Here is a 14,168-nt window from a genome sequence, read left to right as displayed (position 1 = left end):
GTATTTCATAGCGACGCAATCTCTCTGTTAATTCGTCAATGTGAGGGAGCGAGGGATGCGTTAAAGAAGGAATAGTGCATCAGACAGGAGGAACTCGTGGCCCAAAAGAATATCCAGTCGTTTCCATAGAAACGTTACTCAATTTAGAAGGAGATGCATAGAACCCATAGTATTTCATAGCGACACAATTTCTGTGTTAATTAGTCAATGTCAGGGAGCGAGGGATGCAGTAAAGAAGGAATAGTGCATCGGACAGGAGAAACTCGTGGCCCAAATAATAACCAGTCGTTTCCATATAAACGTTACTCAATTTAGAAAGAGATGTCACAGAACACATAGTACTTCGTAGCGACGCAATTTCTGTGTTAATTCGTCAATGTGAGGGAGCGAGGGATGCGTTAAATGAGGAATAGTGCATCGGACAGGAGAAATTCGTGGCACAAATGAATATCCAGTCTTTTCCATAGAAACGTTACTCAATTTAGAAGGAGATGCATAGAACCCATAGTATTTCATAGCGACACAATTTCTGTGTTAATTAGTCAATGTGAGGGAGCGAGGGATGCAGTAAAGAAGGAATAGTGCCTCGGACAGGAGTAACTCTTGCCCCAAATAATATCCGGTCGTATCCATAGAAACGTTACTCAATCTAGAAGGATATGCATAGAACCCATAGTGTTTCATAGCGACGCAATTTCTGTGTTAATTCGTCAATGTGAGGGAGCGAGAGATGCGTTAAAGATGGAATAGTGCATCGGACAGGAGAAACTCGTGGCCCAAAAGAGTATCCAGTCGTTTCCATAGAAACGTTACTCAATTTAGAAGGAGATGCATAGAACCCATAGTATTTCATAGCGACGCAATTTCTGTTTTAATACGTTAAAGTTGAGGGAGCGAGGGATGCGTTAAAGAAGGAATAGTGCCTCGGACAGGAGTAACTCTTGCCCCAAATAATATCCAGTCGTATCCATAGAAACGTTACTCAATCTAGAAGGATATGCATAGAACCCATAGTGTTTCATAGCGACGCAATTTCTGTGTTAATTCGTCAATGTGAGGGAGCGAGAGATGCATTAAAGATGGAATAGTGCATCGGACAGGAGAATCTCGTGGCCCAAAAGAGTATCCAGTCGTTTCCATAGAAACGTTACTCAATTTAGACGGAGATGCATAGAACCCATGGTATTTCATAGCGGCGCTATTTCTGTGTTAATTCGTCAATGTGAGGCAGCGAGGGATGCGTTAAAGGAGGAATAGTGCATGGGACAGGAGAAACTCGTGGCCCAAAAGAAATTCCAGTCGTTTCCATAGAATCGTTACTCAATGTAGAATAAGATGCATGGAACCCATAGTATTTCATAGCGACGCAATTTCTGTTTTAATTCGTTAATGTGAGGGAGCGAGGGATGCGTTAAAGAAGGAATAGTGCATCGGACAGGAGAAACTCGTGGCCCAAAAGAATATCCAGTCGTTTCCATAGAAACGGTACTCAATTTAGAAGGAGATGCATAGAACCCATAGTATTTCATAGCGACACAATTTCTGTGTTAATTAGTCAATGTCAGGGAGCGAGGGATGCAGTAAATAAGGAATAGTGCATCGGACAGGAGAAACTCGTGGCCCAAAAGAATATCCAGACGTTTCCATTGAAACGTTACTCAATCTAGAAGGAGATGCATAGAAGCCATAGTGTTTCATAGCGACGCAATTTCTGTGTTAATTCGTCAATGTGAGGGAGCGAGAGATGCGTTAAAGATGGAATAGTGCATCGGACAGGAGAAACTCGTGGCCCAAAAGAGTATCCAGTCGTTTCCATAGAAACGTTACTCAATTTAGAAGGAGATGCATAGAACCAATAGTATTTCATAGCGACGCAATTTCTGTGTTAATTAGTCAATGTGAGGGAGCGAGGGATGCAGTAAAGAAGGAATAGTGCATCGGACAGGAGAAACTCGTGGCCAAAATAATATCCAGTCGTTTCCACAGAAACGTTACTCAATTTAGTAGGAGATGCCACAGAACCCATAGTATTTCATAGCGACGCAATTTCTGTTTTAATACGTTAATGTGAGGGAGCGAGGGATGCGTTAAAGAAGGAATAGTGCCTCGGACAGGAGTAACTCTTGCCCCAGATAATATCCAGTCGTATCCATAGAAACGTTACTCAATCTAGAAGGAGATGCATAGAACCCATAGTGTTTCATAGCGACGCAATTTCTGTGTTAATTCGTCAATGTGAGGGAGCGAGAGATGCGTTAAAGATGGAATAGTGCATCGGACAGGAGAAACTCGTGGCCCAAAAGAGTATCCAGTCGTTTCCATAGAAAAGTTACTCAATTTAGACGGAGATGCATAGAACCCATGGTATTTCATAGCGGCGCTATTTCTGTGTTAATTCGTCAATGTGAGGCAGCGAGGGATGCGTTAAAGGAGGAATAGTGCATGGGACAGGAGAAACTCGTGGCCCGAAAGAAATTCCAGTCGTTTCCATAGAAACGTTACTCAATGTAGAATAAGATGCATAGAACCCATAGTATTTCATAGCGACGCAATTTCTGTGTTAATTCGTCAATGTGAGGGAGCGAGAGATGCGTTAAAGTAGGAATAGTGCAACGGACAGGAGAAACTCATGGCCCAAAATAATATCCAGTCGTTTCCATAGAAACGTTACTCAATTTAGAAAGAGATGGATAGAACCCATAGTATTTCATAGCGACACAATTTCTGTGTTAATTAGTCAATGTGAAGGAGCGAGGGATGCAGGAAAGAACGAGTTGTGCATCGGACAGGAGAAACTCGTGGCCCAAAAGAATATCCAGGCGATTCCGTAGAAACGTTACTCAATTTAGGAGATGCATAGAACCCATAGTATTTCATAGCGACGCAATTTCTTTGTTAATTCGCTAATGTGAGGGAGCGAGGGATGCGTTAAATAAGGAATAGTGCATCGGACAGGACAAACTCGTGGCCAAAAAAATATCCAGTCGTTTCCATAGAAACGTTACTCAATTTAGAAGGAGATGCATAGAACCCATAGTATTACATAGCGACGCAATTTCTGTGTTAATTCGTCAATGTGAGGGAGTGAGGGATGCGTTAAAAAAGGAATAGTGCATCGGACAGGAGAACTCGTGGCCCAAAGGAATATCCAGTCGTTTCCATAGAAACGTTACTCAATTTAGAAGGAGATGCATAGAACCCATAGTATTTCATAGCGACACAATTTCTGTGTTAATTAGTCAATGTCAGGGAGCGAGGGATGCAGTAAATAAGGAATACTGCATCGGACAGGAGAAACTCGTGGCCCAAAAGAATATCAAGTCTTTTCCATAGAAACGTTACTCAATTTAGAAGGAGATGCATAGAACCCATAGTATTTCATAGCGACACAATTTCTGTGTTAATTAGTCAATGTGAGGGAGCGAGGTATGCAGTAAAGAAGGAATAGTGCATCGGACAGGAGAAACTCGTGGCCCAAAAGAATATCCAGTCGTCTCCATAGAAACGTTACTCTATTTAGAAAGAGATGCAAGGAACCCATAGTATTTCATAGCGACGCAATTTCTGTTTTAATTCGTTAATGTGAGGGAGCGAGGGATGCGATAAAGGAGGAATAGTGCATCGGACAGGAGTAACTCTTAGCCCAAATAATATCCAGTCGTTTCCATAGAAACGTTACTCAATTAAGAAGGAGATGTCACAGAACCCATAGAATATCATAGCGACGCAATTTCTGTGTTAATTCGTCAATGTGAGGAAGCGAGGGATGCGTTAAAGGAGGAATAGTGCTTCGGACAGGAGAAACTCGTGGCCCAAAAGAATTTCCAGTTGTTTCCATAGAAACGTTACTCAATGTAGAAGGAGATGCATAGAACCCATAGTATTTCATAGCGACACAATTTCTGTGTTAATTAGTCAATGTGAGGGAGCGAGGGATGCAGTAAAGAAGGAATAGTGCATCGGACAGGAGAAACTCGTGGCCCAAATAATATCCAGTCGTTTCCATAGAAACGTCACTCAATTTAGAAGGAGATGCATAGAACCCATGGTATTTGATAGCGTCGCAATTTCTGTGTTAATTCGTCAATGTGAGGCAGCGAGGGGTGCGTTAAAGGAGGAATAGTGCATGGGACAGGAGAAACTCGTGGCCCAAAAGAATTTCCAATCGTTTCCATAGAAACGTTACTCAATGTAGAATAAGATGCATAGAACCCATAGTATTTCATAGCGACGCAATTTCTGTGTTAATTCGTCAATGTGAGGGAGCGAGAGATGCGTTAAAGAAGCAATAGTGCAACGGACAGGAGAAACTCTTGGCCCAAAATAATATCCAGTCGTTTCCGTAGAAACGTTACTCAATTTAGAAGGAGATGCATAGAACCCATAGTATTTCATAGCGACGCAATTTCTGTGTTAATTCGTCAATGTGAGGGAGCGAGGGATGCGTTAAAGATGGAATAGTGCATCGGACAGGAGAAACTCGTGGCCTAAAAGAATATCCTGTCGTTTCGATAGAAACGTTACTCAATTTAGAAGGAGATGCATAGAACACATAGCATTTCATAGCGACGCAATTTCTGTTTTAATTCGTTAATGTGAGGGAGCGAGGGATGCGTTAAAGAAGGAATAGTGCATCGGACAGGAGTAACTCTTGGCCCAAATAATATCCTGTCATTTCCATAGAAACGTTACTCAATTTAGAAGGAGATGTCACAGAACCCATAGTATTTCATAGAGGTGCAATTTCTGTGTTAATTCGTCAATGTGAGGGAGCGAGGGATGCGTTAAAGAAGGAATAGTGCATCGGACAGGAGAAACTCGTGGCCCAAAAGAATATCCAGTCGTTTCCATAGAAACGTTACTCAATTTAGAAGGAGATGCATAGAACACATAGAATTTCATAGCGACGCAATTTCTGTGTTAATTCGTCAATGAGTGGGAGCGAGGGATGGGTTAAAGAAGGAATAGTGCACCGGACAGGAGATACTCGTGGCCCAAAAGGATATCCAGTCTTTTCCATAGAAACATTACTCAATTTAGAAGGAGATGCATAGAACCCATAGTATATCATAGCGACACAATTTCTGTGTTAATTAGTCAATGTGAGGGAGCGAGGGATGCAGTAAAGAAGGAATAGTGCATCGGACAGGAGAAACTCGTGGCCCAAAAGAATATCCAGTCGTCTCCATAGAAACGTTACTCTATTTAGAAAGAGATGCAAGGAACCCATAGTATTTCATAGCGACGCAATTTCTGTTTTAATTCGTTAATGTGAGGGAGCGAGGGATGCGTTAAAGAAGGAATAGTGCATCGGACAGGAGTAACTCTTGGCCCAAATAATATCCAGTCGTTTCCATAGAAACGTTACTCAATTAAGAAGGAGATGTCACAGAACCCATAGAATATCATAGCGACGCAATTTCTGTGTTAATTCGTCAATGTGAGGAAGCGAGGGATGCGTTAAAGGAGGAATAGTGCTTCGGACAGGAGAAACTCGTGGCCCAAAAGAATTTCCAGTTGTTTCCATAGAAACGTTACTCAATGTAGAAGGAGATGCATAGAACCCATAGTATTTCATAGCGACACAATTTCTGTGTTAATTAGTCAATGTGAGGGAGCGAGGGATGCAGTAAAGAAGGAATAGTGCATCGGACAGGAGAAACTCGTGGCCCAAATAATATCCAGTCGTTTCCATAGAAACGTCACTCAATTTAGAAGGAGATGCATAGAACCCATGGTATTTCATAGCGTCGCAATTTCTGTGTTAATTCGTCAATGTGAGGCAGCGAGGGGTGCGTTAAAGGAGGAATAGTGCATGGGACAGGAGAAACTCGTGGCCCAAAAGAATTTCCAGTCGTTTCCATAGAAACGTTACTCATTGTAGAATAAGATGCATAGAACCCATAGTATTTCATAGCGACGCAATTTCTGTGTTAATTCGTCAATGTGAGGGAGCGAGAGATGCGTTAAAGAAGGAATAGTGCAACGGACAGGAGAAACTCTTGGCCCAAAATAATATCCAGTCGTTTCCGTAGAAACGTTACTCAATTTAGAAGGAGATGCATAGAACCCATAGTATTTCATAGCGACGCAATTTCTGTGTTAATTCGTCAATGTGAGGGAGCGAGGGATGCGTTAAAGATGTAATAGTGCATCGGACAGGAGAAACTCGTGGCTCAAAAGAATATCCTGTCGTTTCGATAGAAACGTTACTCAATTTAGAAGGAGATGCATAGAACCCATAGCATTTCATAGCGACGCAATTTCTGTTTTAATTCGTTAATGTGAGGGAGCGAGGGATGCGTTAAAGAAGGAATAGTGCATCGGACAGGAGTAAATCTTGGCCCAAATAATATCCTGTCATTTCCATAGAAACGTTACTCAATTTAGAAGGAGATGTCACAGAACCCATAGTATTTCATAGAGGTGCAATTTCTGTGTTAATTCGTCAATGTGAGGGAGCGAGGGATGCGTTAAAGAAGGAATAGTGCATCGGACAGGAGAAACTCGTGGCCCAAAAGAATATCCAGTCGTTTCCATAGAAACGTTACTCAATTTAGAAGGAGATGCATAGAACCCATAGAATTTCATATCGACGCAATTTCTGTGTTAATTCGTCAATGAGAGGGAGCGAGGGATGGGTTAAAGAAGGAATAGTGCATCTGACAGGAGATACTCGTGGCCCAAAAGGATACCCAGTCTTTTCCATAGAAACATTACTCAATTTAGAAGGAGATGCATAGAACCCATAGTATTTCATAGCGACACAATTTCTGTGTTAATTAGTCAATGTCAGGGAGCGAGGGTTGCAGTTAAGAAGGAATTGTGTATCAGACAGGAGAAACTCGTGGCCCAAATAATATAAAGTCGTTTCCATAGAAACGTTACTCAATTTAGAAAGAGATGTCACAGAACACATAGTATTTCGTAGCGACGCAATATCTGTGTTAATTCGTCAATGTGAGGGAGCGAGGGATGCGTTAAAGGAGGAATAGTGCTTCGGACAGGAGAAACTCGTGGCCCAAAAGAATATCCAGTCTTTTCCATAGAAACGTTACTCAATTTAAAAGTAGATGCATAGAACCCATAGTATTTCATAGCGACGCAATCTCTGTATTAATTCGTCAATGTGAGGGAGCGAGGGATGCGTTAAAGAAGGAATAGTGCATCTTACAGGAGATACTCGTGGCCCAAAAATATATACAGTCGTTTCCATAGAAACGTTACTCAGTTTAGAAGGAGATGTCAAGAACCCATAGTATTTCATAGCGACGCAATTTCTGTTTAATTCGTCAATGTGAGGGAGCGAGGGATGCGTTAAAGGAGGAATAGTGCATCGGACAGAAGAAACTCGTGGCCCAAAAGAATATCCAGTCGTTTCCATAGAAACGTTACTCAATTTAGAAGGAGATGCATAGAACCCACAGTATTTCATAGCGACGCAATTTCTGTGTTAATTCGTCAATGTGAGGGAGCGAGGGATGCATTAAAGAAGAAATAATGCATCGTACAGGAGTAACTCTTGGCCCAAATAATATCCAGTCGTTTCCATAGAAACGTTACTCAATTTAGAAGGAGATGTCACAGAACCCATAGTATTTCATAGCGACGCAATTTCTGTGTTAATTCATCATTGTGAGGGAGCGAGGGTTGCGTTAAAGGAGGAATAGTGCATCGGACAGGAGAAACTCGTGGCCCAAAAGAATTTCCAGTCGTTTCCATAGAAACGTTACTCAATTTAGAAGGAGATGCATAGAACCCATAGTATTTCATAGCGACGCAATTTCTGTTTTAATTCCACAATGTGAGGGAGCGAGTTATGCGTTAAAGAAGGAATAGTGAATCGGATAGGAGAAACTCGTGACTCAAAAGAGTATCCAGTCGTTTCCATAGAAACGTTATTCAATTTAGAAGGAGATGCATAGGACCCATAGTGTTTCATAGAGGTGCAATTTCTGTGTTAATTCGTCTATGTGAGGGAGCGAGTGATGCGTTAAAGAAGGAATAGTGCATTGGACAGGAGAAACTCGTGGCCCAAAAGAATATCCAGTCGTTTCCATAGAAACGTTACTCAATTTAGAAGGAGATGCATAGAACCCATAGTATTCCATAGCGACACAATGTCTGTGTTAATTAGTCAATGTGAGGGAGCGAGGGATGCATTAAAGAAGAAATAATGCATCGTACAGGAGTAACTCTTGGCCCAAATAATATCCAGTCGTTTCCATAGAAACGTTACTCAATTTAGAAGGAGATGTCACAGAACCCATAGTATTTCATAGCGACGCAATTTCTGTGTTAATTCATCATTGTGTGGGAGCGAGGGATGCGTTAAAGGAGGAATAGTGCATCGGACAGGAGAAACTCGTGGCCCAAAAGAATATCCAGTCGTTTCCATAGAAACGTTACTCAATTTAGAAGGAGATGCATAGAACCCATAGTATTTCATAGCGACACAATCTCTGTGTTAATAAGTCAATGTGAGGGAGCGAGGGATGCAGTAAAGAAGGAATAGTGCATCGGACAGGAGAAACTCGTGGCCCAAAAGAATTTCCAGTCGTTTCCATAGAAACGTTACTCAATTTAGAAGGAGATGCATGGAACCCATAGTATTTCATAGCGACGCAATTTCTGTGTTAATTCGTCAATGTGAGGGAGCGCGGGATGTGTTAAAGATGGAATAGTGCATCGGACAGGAGAAACTCGTGTCCCAAAAGAATATCCAGACGTTTCCATAGAAACGTTACTCAATCTAGAAGGAGATGTCATAGAACCCATAGTATCTCATAGCGACGCAATTTCTGTGTTAATTCGTCAATGTGAGGCAGCGATGGATGCGTTATAGGAGGAATAGTGCATCGGACAGGAGAAACTCGTGGCCCAAAAGAATATGCAGTCGTTTCCATAGAAACATTACTCAATTTAGAAGGAGATGCATAGAACCCATAGTATTTCATAGCGACGCAATTTCTGTTTTAATTCGTTAATGTTAGGAAGAGAGGGATGCGTTAAAGTAGGAATAGTGCATCGGACAGGAGAAACTCGTCTCATAAAAAAATATCCAGTCGTCTCCATAGAAACGTTACTCAATTTAGAAGGAGACGCATAGAACCCATAGTATTTCATAGCGACGCAATTTCTGTGTTATTTCGTCAATGTGACGGGGCGAGGGATGCGTTAAATAAGGAATAGTGTATCGGAGAGGAGAAACTCCTGGCCCAAAAGAATATCCAGTCGTTTCCATAGAAACGTTACTCAATGTAGAAGGAGATGCATAGAACCAATAGTATTTCATAGCGACGCAATTTCTGTTTTAATCCGTCAATGTGAGGGAACGAGGGATGCGTTAAATAAGGAATAGTGCATCGGACAGGAGAAACTCGTGGCCCAAAAGAATATCCAGTCGCTTCCACAGAAACGTTACTCAATTTAGAAGGAGATGTCGCAGAACCCATAGTATTTCATAGCGACGCAATTTCTGTGTTAATTCGTCAATGTGAGGGAGTGAGGGATGCGTTAAAGGAGGAATAGAGCATCGGACAGGAGAAACTCGTGGCCCAAAAGAATATCCAGTCGTTTCCATAGAAACGTTAGTCAATTTAGAAGGAGATGCATAGAACCCATGGTATTTCATAGCGACGCAATTTCTGTGTTAATTAGTCAATGTGAGGGAGCGAGGGATGCAGTAAAGAAGGATTAGTGCATCGGACAGGAGAAACTTGTGCCAAAAAAAAATATCCAGTCGATTCCATAGAAACGTTACTTAATTTAGAAGGAGATGCATAGAACCCATAGTATTTCATAGCGACACAATTTCTGTATTAATTAGTCAATGTGAGGGAGCGAGGGATGCAGGAATGAAGGAGTAGTGCATCAGACAGGAGAGACTCGTCGCCCAAAAGAATATCCAGTCGTTTCCATAGAAACGTTACTCAATTTAGAAGGAGATGTCATAGAACCCATAGTATTTCATAGCGACGCAATCTCTGTGTTAATTCGTCAATGTGAGGGAGCGAGGGATGCGTTAAAGAAGGAATAGTGCATCGGACAGGAGAAACTCGTGGCGCAAAGAAATATCCAGTCGTTTCCATAGAAACGTTACTCAGTTTAGAAGGAGATGTCATAGAACCCATAGTATTACATAGCGACGCAACTTCTGTGTTAATTCGTCAATGTGAGGGAGCGAGGGATGAGTTAATGGAGGAATAGTGCATCGGACAGGAGAAACTCGTGGCCCAAAAGAATATTCAGTCGTTACCATTGAAACGTTACACAATTTAGTAGGAAACGCATAGATCCCATAGTATTTCATAGCGACGCAATTTCTGTGTTAATTCGTCAATGTGAGGGAGCGAGGGATGCGTTAAAGGAGGAATAGGGCTTCGGACAGGAGAAACTCGTGGTTTAAAAGAATATCCAGTCGTTTCCATAGAAACGTTACTCAATTTAGAACGAGATGCATTGAACCAATAGTATTTCATAGCGACACAATTTCTGTGTTAATTAGTCAATGTGATTGCGCGAGCGATGCAGTAAAAAAGAAATAGTGCTTCGGCAGGAGAAACTCGGGGCCAAAAGAATATCCAGTCGTTTCCATAGAAACGTTACTCAATTTAGAAGGAGATGCATAGAACCCATAGTATTTCATAGCGACGCAATTTCTGGGTTAATTCGCCAATGTGAGGGAGCGAGGGATGCGTTAAAGATGGAATAGTGCATCGCACAGGAGAAACTCGTGGCCCAAAAGAATATCCAGTCGTTTCCATAGAAACGTTACTCAATCTAGAAGGAGATGTCATAGAACCCATAGTTTCTCATAGCGACGCAATTTCTGCGTTAATTCGTCAATGTGAGGGAGCGAGAGATGCGTTAAAGGAGGAATAGTGCATCGGACAGGAGAAACTCGTGGCCCAAAAGAATATACAGTCGTTTACATAGAAACGTTACACAATGTAAAAGGAGATGCATAGAACCCATAGTATTTCATAGCGACGCAACTTCTGTTTTAATTCGTCAATGTGAGGTAGCGAGGGATGCGTTAAAGAGGGAATAGTGCATCGGATAGGAGAAACTCGTGGCCCAAAAGAATATCCAGTCGTTTCCATAGAAACGTTACTCGATCTAGAAGGAGATGTCATAGAACCCATAGTTTCTCATAGGGACGCAATTTCTGTGTTAATTCGTCAATGTGAGGGAGCGAGGGATGCGTTAAAGAAGGAATAGTGCATCGGACAGGAGAAACTCGTGGCCCAAAAGAATATCCAGTCGTTTGCATAGAAACGTTACTCAATTTAGAAGGAGATGCATAGAACCATAGTATTTCATAGCGACACAATTTCTGTGTTAATTAGTCAATGTGAGGGAGCGAGGGATGCAGTAAAGAAGGAATAGTGCATCGGACAGGAGAAACTCTTGGCCCAAATAATATCCAGTCGTTTCCATAGAAACGTTACTCGTTTTAGAAGGGGATGTAACAGAACACATAGTATTTCATAGCGACGCAATTTCTGTGTTAATTCATCAATGTGAGGGAGCGAGGGATGCGTTAAAGGAGGAATAGTGCATCGGACAGGAGAAACTCGTGGCCCAAAAGAATATCCAGTCGTTTCCATAGAAACGTTACTCAATTTAGAAGGAGATGCATAGAACACAAATTTTTTCATAACGACACAATCTCTGTGTTAATAAGTCAATGTGAGGGGGCGAGGGATGCAGTAAAGAAGGAATAGTGCATCGGACAGGAGAAACTCGTGGCCCAAAAGAATATCCAGTCGTTTCCATATAAACGTTACTCAATGTAGAAGGAGATGCATACAACCAATAGTATTTCATAGCGACGCAATTTCTGTGTTAATTAGTCAATGTGAGGGAGCGAGGGATGCGTTAAAGAAGGAATAGTGCATCGGACAGGAGAAACTCGTGGCCCAAAAGAATATCCAGTCGTTTCCATGGAAACGCTACTCAGTTTAGAAGGAGATGCATAGAACCCATAGTATTTCATAGCGTCACAATTTTTGTCTTAATTAGTCAATGTGATGGAGCGTGGGATGCAGTAAAGAAGGAATAGTGCATCGGACAGGAGAAACTCGTGGCCCAAATTATATATAGTCGTTTCCATAGAAACGTTACTCAATTTAGAAGGAGATGCATAGAACCCATAGTATTTCATAGCGACACAATTTCTGTATTAATTAGTCAATGTGAGGGAGCGAGGGATGGAGGAAAGAAGGAGTAGTGCATCGGACGGGAGAAACTCGTCGCCCAAAAGAATATCCAGTCGTTTCCATAGAAACGTTACTCAATTTGGAAGGAGATGTCATAGAACCCATAGTATTTCTTAGCGACGCAAACTCTGTGTTAATTCGTCAATGTGAGGGAGCGAGGGATGCGTTAAAGAAGGAATAGTGCATCGGACAGGAGAAACTCGTGGCCCAAAGAAATATCCAGTCGTTTCCATAGAAACGTTTTTCAGTTTAGAAGGAGATGTCATCGAACCCATAGTATTACATAGCGACGCAACTTCTGTGTTAATTCGTCAATGTGAGGGAGCGAGGGATGCGTTAAAGGAGGAATAGTGCATCGGACAGGAGAAACTCGTGGCCCAAAAGAATATCCAGTCGTTTCTATAGAAACGTTACTCAATTTAGAAGGAGACGCATAGATCCCATAGTATTTCATAGCGACGCAATTTCTGTGTTAATTCGTCAATGTGAGCTAGCGAGGGATGCGTTAAAGGAGGAGTAGGGCATCGGACAGGAGAAACTCGTGGCCCAAAAGAATATCCAGTCGTTTCCATAGAAACGTTACTCAATTTAGAAGGAGATGCATTGAACCCATAGTATTTCATAGCGACACAATTTCTGTGTTAATTAGTCAATGTGTGGGCGCGAGGGATGCAGTAAAAAAGGAATAGTGCATCGGCAGGAGAAACACGTGGCCCAAAAGAATAACCAGTCGTTTCCATAGAAACGTTACTCAATTTAGAAGGAGATGCATAGAACCCATAGTATTTCATAGCGACGCAATTTCTGTGTTAATTCGTCAATGTGAGGGAGCGAGGGATGCGTTAAAGATGGAATAGTGCATCGCACAGGAGAAACTCGTGGCCCAAAAGAATATCCAATCGTTTCCATAGAAACGTTACTCAATCTAGAAGGAGATGTCATAGAACCCATAGAATATCATAGCGACGCAATTTCTGTGTTAATTCGTCAATGTGAGGGAGCGAGGGATGCGTTAAAGGAGGAATAGTGCATCGGACAGGAGAAACTCGTGGCCTAAAAGAATATACAGTCGTTTACATAGTAACGTTACACAATGTAGAAGGAAATGCATAGAACCCATAGTATTTCATAGCGACGCAATTTCTGTTTTAATTCGTCAATGTGAGGGAGCGAGGGATGCGTTAAAGAAGGAGTAGTGCATCGGATAGGAGAAACCCGTGGCCGAAAAGAATATCCAGTCGTTTCCATAGAAACGTTACTCAATTTAGAAGGAGATGCATTGAACCCATAGTATTTCATAGCGACACAATTTCTGTGTTAATTAATCAATTTGAGGGAGCGAGGGATGCAGAAAGAAGGAATAGTGCATCGGACAGGAGAAACTCGTGGCCCAAATAATATCCAGTCGTTTCCATAGACACGTTACTTAATTTAGAAGGAGATGTCACAGAACCCATTGTATTTCATAGCGACGCAATTTCTGTGTTAATTCGTCAATGTGAGGGCGTGAGGGATGCGTTAAACGAGGAATAGTGGATCGGACAGGAGAAACTCGTGGCCCAAAAGAGTATCCAGTCGTTTCCATAGAAACGTTACTCAATTTAGAAGGAGATGCATAGAACCCATGGTATTTCATAGCGACGCAATTTCTGTGTTAATTCGTCAATGTGAGGGAGCGAGGGATGCGTTAAAGGAGGAATAGTGCATCGGACAGGAGAAACTCGTGGCCCAAAAGAATTTCCAGTCGTTTCCATGGAAACGTTACTCAATGTAGAAGGAGATGCATAGAACCCACAGTATTTCATAGCGACGCCATTTCTGTATTAATTCGTTAATGTGAGGGAGCGAGGGATGCGTTAAAGAAGGAATAGTGCATCGGACAGGAGAAACTCGTGGCCCAAAAGAATATCAAGTCGTTTCCAAAGAAACGTTACTCAATTTAGA

The sequence above is a fragment of the Schistocerca piceifrons genome, chromosome 4, assembly GCF_021461385.2.
Source record: "Schistocerca piceifrons isolate TAMUIC-IGC-003096 chromosome 4, iqSchPice1.1, whole genome shotgun sequence".
NCBI lineage: Eukaryota > Metazoa > Arthropoda > Insecta > Orthoptera > Acrididae > Schistocerca > Schistocerca piceifrons.
Note: the sequence above shows the minus strand (reverse complement) of the source record.